Source organism: Ursus maritimus, unplaced genomic scaffold, assembly GCF_017311325.1.
Source record: "Ursus maritimus isolate PB19 unplaced genomic scaffold, ASM1731132v1 scaffold_14, whole genome shotgun sequence".
NCBI lineage: Eukaryota > Metazoa > Chordata > Mammalia > Carnivora > Ursidae > Ursus > Ursus maritimus.
In genome coordinates this window covers 67,049,374-67,054,991 of record NW_024423786.1, presented here as the reverse complement: position 1 = coordinate 67,054,991, position 5,618 = coordinate 67,049,374, and the positions used below count along the sequence as shown (strand labels likewise).

Sequence of the window (5,618 nt, the reverse complement as noted above, 5' to 3'; positions counted from 1 at the left end):
CTGGAGCGCCACCTGGTGGTGGTTGGAGCTGCCGGCGCCGCCTGGACATTGACCTCGGCCTGGCCACCTGAGAGCCCGATGCAGTCTCCTCTGGGACACCCTCTCCAAAACCTTTTTGCTCGACCACGCCCCCGTCTCCCTCCTGATCCCACACTGACCGCTGGCTGGTGCTAACTAAGGGGGTGCGACGTGCCTGGGCTACCGCAACGGGGCGGCGGGGGGGTGGTGGTTCCAGGGGCAGCCATGGAGAGGGGAGCTGGTGATTACCAGGGGATGGGGGGGGGGGGGCTCAGTAGCGGCCACCAGCGCCCATGCTGGCTTCCTACAGGCCCTTCCTTTCTGAATTGGCTGTTTCCTCTAGGAGCTGTCCCGGTCTTCCTCGTGCTCCCCAACATCACTGCCATCCAGATTCTGCAAAACTTCCCAGGGCAGTCTCGCCATGGACACCTCAAGGACAGAGTCTGGACCCAGAGCTCCTCTGCCCCTCATTGAGGATACGTGAATGCAGCTCCCTACCTGGACTTGGGGGTGGGGGGGTGGGAATGTCCCCGCAGCTGGCAGTTGCTCGGACTAGAGAGGGAGGTGTCTTTACTGCTTGGAAGGTGCCTGCGAGGAAGTTAGGAATTTTCTTGAGGCCTTTGGGAAGGGTTGAGCCCCTAGAAAGTGGGAGGAGCTCCCTCAGGCCCAGCCCTCTCTCACAACTGCTAGAAAGGGCTGAGGTTGGTGAAGATACCCTTCAAGCGTGGTCTATTCTGGAAGGTGGACTGGGGATTGCCTCCATTTCTCACCCTGAGAGTCTCTCACTGAGCCATTGGGTCTCTCTGGGCCTCCCCAGGGAAGATCGACCTCCCGAGGGGATTCTGATTCAAAGGCCCTGTGGTCAGAAGGGCTGAGGCCCGAGAGGATCACTGCGGGTAATTGGGCCTGTGTGGCCCAGGTCTGGATTGCAGGCCAGATGGGAACGGAGGCTGGGCCAGCAGAGGCTACACTTCCTTCAAGGGCCGAGAGAACCCGGATGCCTCAGCACCGAGCACCCGAAAAAGAGGTGTCCTCACCTCCTCTACCAGAGCTTGGGTCTGGGAGGCAAGGTGGGGGGTCGCGGAGGGCCTCCTGGTGTGCTGGATGGTGGACAAGTTCTGACCCTCTTAGAACCATCCTGGAGTCACTCGCCGGGCCTGGGCCCTTTGGGGGAACCCCACTGCTGTGCAGAGAAGAGAGTCGTCCCCACCTCCACCTCAATCCTTCCTTTCCACTGCTTCTGGAATGGAATTTTGTGCTAAGGATCTAACAAGAGATAACAGATAGCTAAAGGGAGTTCTGAAGCAAGCCACCACAGAACTGGCAATAATAATAATAATAATAATAATAATAATAATAATAAATAATAATAAAGTAGTGGCTGAGAAACTGTTAGCTGATTAAGGTCCTCACCCATTCTGACAGTATCAGAGAATTCTGAGAAGAACATGGCTTCTGAACTTCTGGGGAGAGCTTCACAAAGGGAAGGGGTGGGAGGATGTCTGCCCCGGAGTTCGGACCTAGTGAGAGAAGCTTTAACAGGCTACCCCGACAGCTTGATACTTGTCTCCAGGAGTCGGGACGCTCAGTGGCTTGATGCATATTTTTGCTTTAACAAACCTAAGAGCAAGAGATGGTCAAGTGGAAAGAAGGCATCTGCAGACCACTGGGGGAGGGGGCTTGGGGGACAAGGGATGCAGGAGTTCTTCGCATGGTCTAGACACCATCTGTGTGCATGTGGGCTTTAAGAAGCTATTCACAGGGCTGCCTGGAAGGTGGACTGATCTCCTAGAGGAGAATCCTAGATGTCAGATGTTGAGTCAGCAAAGTGCAACCAGCTGAAATAAAAATATATCCAGCAGGTCTAAGTGCAATACGGGAGGGGGTCTCTCAAAATTCCGTGGGTCTGCAAGAGTTGGGTTTCCGCTGACGACACTATCTAGCATGGAGACTTTCCCTACCCTTGTTTCTCCTACTCCCCAGCTCCGACTCTGAAGGGATCAGAGACACAGTTAGCAAGCTGTGGGCAGAGGGACACAAACACGGGAGCAGGAGGAAAGAAAAGCCCTCCTGCAAAATCATGTTCAGAGACGGGACTATTACACAGGATGGACGCTGTAATCACTGTAATCACAGTGACCTGGAAAGTCATGGCAACTGTCCCTCCCTCTCTCCCCTCCCCCACCCCCTTTAGCTCCCTCCTCCAGGAGAAGCAGAACTAGCAAACAATACGTATTTTAAGGAATGATAAGAAACAAGGTCACTTTACCATTTCATCTCACACGTGTACTGGCTTAGAATGCCCTCCAAAGCAAACAGTGGGTTCCATTGTTTGCAATCCAAATTCCTTGGAGATAAGAAGCAGTTGGCTCAGGTTCTGTCCCGAGAACATCCGTCTGGCTAGAGAAGCGGGTCCCGAGGCCCAGGTTGGCTGGAGCTAAGGAAGCGCCCACACTGGGAGGGACAATGGGGCGACAAAATGTATCAAATATCGTGTGCAAGGCTCTGCCATCTTTAATGTTTACTTTCCTTTTATTTATTTTTTATTTTTTTAAAGGTTTTATTTATTTATTTATTTGACAGGGAGAGAGCGATCACAAGCAGGGGGAGGGATAGAGGGAAGGGGGAGAAGCAGGCTCCCCTCTGAGCAGGGAGCCCCACTGCGGGACTTGATCCCAGGACCCTGAGATCATGACCTGAGCCAAAGGCAGACACTTAACCAGCGGAGCCACCCAGGTGCCCCACATGTAGCCCTTTTAAAATCTAGTTTATAAATATACAAAATGAGAAGTTTATTAATTCATGTAAGAGACTTGAAGGACACTATTGAAAATTTAAAACTAATAAAGTTTGCACGGAACTAATTCTTAGGCTGTAATACCTACACAACAGATTCTTTGTAAAATTCTTGAAAGGTGGAAAACTCTAAGGGATTTCCAAGTGTTCATTTGGCATCACATTAAAATGTTAATAAAAGGAGATTTAAATTAATAGAAAGGTGTTTTCTGTCCCAGCCAAGGAGGTAAGATCCATTTCAGACATTCAAGTTGAAACTCACACTGAAATGTGGGATCTCCAGTGTTTAGTACTAAGATCTGAGAAAGGATTTGCCCTCCGGTGACCAAGCTGACTCACGGAGCCTAATTTCAGATGAGGAAGAGGTAAAAGCAAGTTTCCTTTGTTTTTTATATTGTTTTGTTTTAAATTCTGCAGGGCCAGGAAAAGAGAATCATTCCCTGCAGAAGAAAAACATACCCCTGAAAATGATCAAAGGGTTCAGATTTTTTTTTTTTTTTTCAGAAAAGTAATAGGAGGCATCCTCCAAGATACGGCCTCTTTGAAATGAGGCGTGAAGAGCTTTATGGAGCAAGTGGCTGAATTTAAAAGAGAGGAGACTACAGCAGGAACTCAAAATGACAGTGGCAGGATTATGATGCCCTCTATTTAAAGAGTTTTATTTATTTACTTGAGAGAGAGTGAGAGCAAGAGAGCACAAGCGGGGGTGGGGGTCGGGGGGAGCAGCAGAGGGAGAGGGAGAAGCTGACTCCCTGCTCAGCAGGGAGCCCGATAGCGGGCTCGTTCCCACGACCTTGAGATCACGACCTGAGCCAAAGGCAGACGCTTAACGGGCTGAGCCACCCAGGCGCCCTACAATGCCCTCTATTTAAAGAGCAGAGATGAAGTTGTAGAAAATGGGATCCCGGATGATGGACAAAGATATCCTCAAATGCACGGAAAATGGGAAAACACAGGCAACAATTTGAGAGATGATAGATGCAGAGTACGGAGAAGCCCAATTACGCATCACTGGGTGGTGCTTATCCACCGTATGGAAGGGTAAATGGCGTTCCTGGAAAAAGGCTAGAACAAAAAGAACAGAAGCAAGATTGAAAAATACACCAGAAGACTTTTCTAAAGAGGCCGAGTGAAAAATATTCTTCTAGAACTATTTCAGTTTCCTCCATTCCTGGATCATAGGCTAACCAGTCTCCTAGGCGAAAATCTCGCTGACCCTGTCATTTGCATTGCTTTAACGATGAGAGTTGTTTCTTTTCACGTTTCAACACGATTTACGTTTCATTTTCTGTTTTCTATTGCGTGGTTGGTCTTTTTAAAAACTTGTTCTTCTGGTCGCAAGGTTTGTGACGGGGTGGGGGAAGGAGGAGGTGGGCAGGGTCCCTTGTCCGGAGAGTCCCCACCGAGGTGCCCAGGCTCGAGGCAGCGCCTCCTGGCGTTGCTCAGATCAGCGCCGCGGGCTCGGAAAACGACACGGCCCGTCCCCTGAGGTTCAGTTCTCTGGCTTCCTTGCTGCGAAGGAGTTAGTGGCTGGAGGGTCCTTGGCGTCCTTGCAGGGACGAAATGACAAATGACCTAAACCCCCCATTTCCTTGCGTGGGGGAGAAAATGGGTGCTTGTGACCCCGACGTGACTTGAACACGCAACCTTCTGATCTGGAGTCAGACGCGCTACCATTGCGCCACGAGGTCAGCGGACAGGAACGACTTTTGATCCTTTAAGGCTCTTCCTTCCTACACCTCCCCCCTCCCCGGTCGCGTCTCCGCGTCGCTCCTGCGCTTTCCGAGTGAGCCGCAGGGCGGACGGCACCGAGGCGCGGACGCGGGGCTGCACCCCGCAAGGGCCGGGGCTCTCCGCCGCAGGGCCGATGCCCGGGCGCCGCCGCCACCACCTGCCGGACGCGGCGCTCGGCCTTCCGCAGGGACGGTCGGGCTCCAGGCCGCGCGCGGCGGCCCCAGGGGCCCCGGAGCCGCCCGGGCTGCTGTCTCCGGGGGCCACCAGCGTGCGGCCCCCGGGAGGCCGGCGGCTGGGAGGTAGCGCCCGCGAAACTCGCAACCCACTCGGCGCCAGGAAGCGAAGGTTGGGAGCCCGCTCGTCCCACGGACAGGAGTAAAGGGAAAAAAATCCAAGTGACTTTGGAACAATGGTCGTGAGCCCCTCCTCCCCGCCCCACCCCCAGTTATAAAACCAAAACTCATTTTTGAAAATTGGGTATTATAGAAGAGTGTAATAAAACTTGAAATCAGTGAGTTCTTGGATTGCTTTTTGATGTATTTCCACATTTCCTTCTTCCCAGGTACTCACAAGTGTCCAATGATCGCGTGACTGCGAAGAACCGCAGAGTTTCAGAAAACTGCACACAACAAAGGTATCGCTTAATGAGTCATCACCAAGGGAGCAAACACCCTGGCCACCGCCAGCCAGGTCAAGAAGCAGAACCTGCCCACCACTCACCCCCAAAAGCCTCTGGAGGGTCCACAACCACTCTCCACCTTTAGGGTAATTACTTACCTGCTTTTCTCCCCCCCCCCCTTTTTTTTTTAAGTCGGCTTCGCCCAGCGTGTAGCCCCGCGGGGTCTTGAACTCGGGATTCTGAAATCAACACCTGAGCTGAGATCAAGAGTGCATCGCTCTACGGACTGAGCCACCCAGGCGCCCCCCACTGCCTTTCTTTATAGTTTTATCATTCAAACGTGCATCCATAACACTATAGTTTCCTTTTGTAAAAGTCACTTTTCATGGGGTTCCCCATCCCTCCCTTTTGCCTTCAGAGCGCCCCCCAACTCCCTGAAATGATGTTCTGA

General features: G+C 52.1%; 1 non-coding gene across 1 annotated transcript; it reads right to left on the bottom strand.

Moving 5' to 3' along the window:
• Positions 1–4,433: 4,433 nt before the first annotated feature.
• Positions 4,434–4,505, bottom strand: TRNAW-CCA. Its single transcript has one exon. It is a non-coding gene; the product is annotated as a tRNA-Trp (tRNA).
• Positions 4,506–5,618: the final 1,113 nt, after the last annotated feature.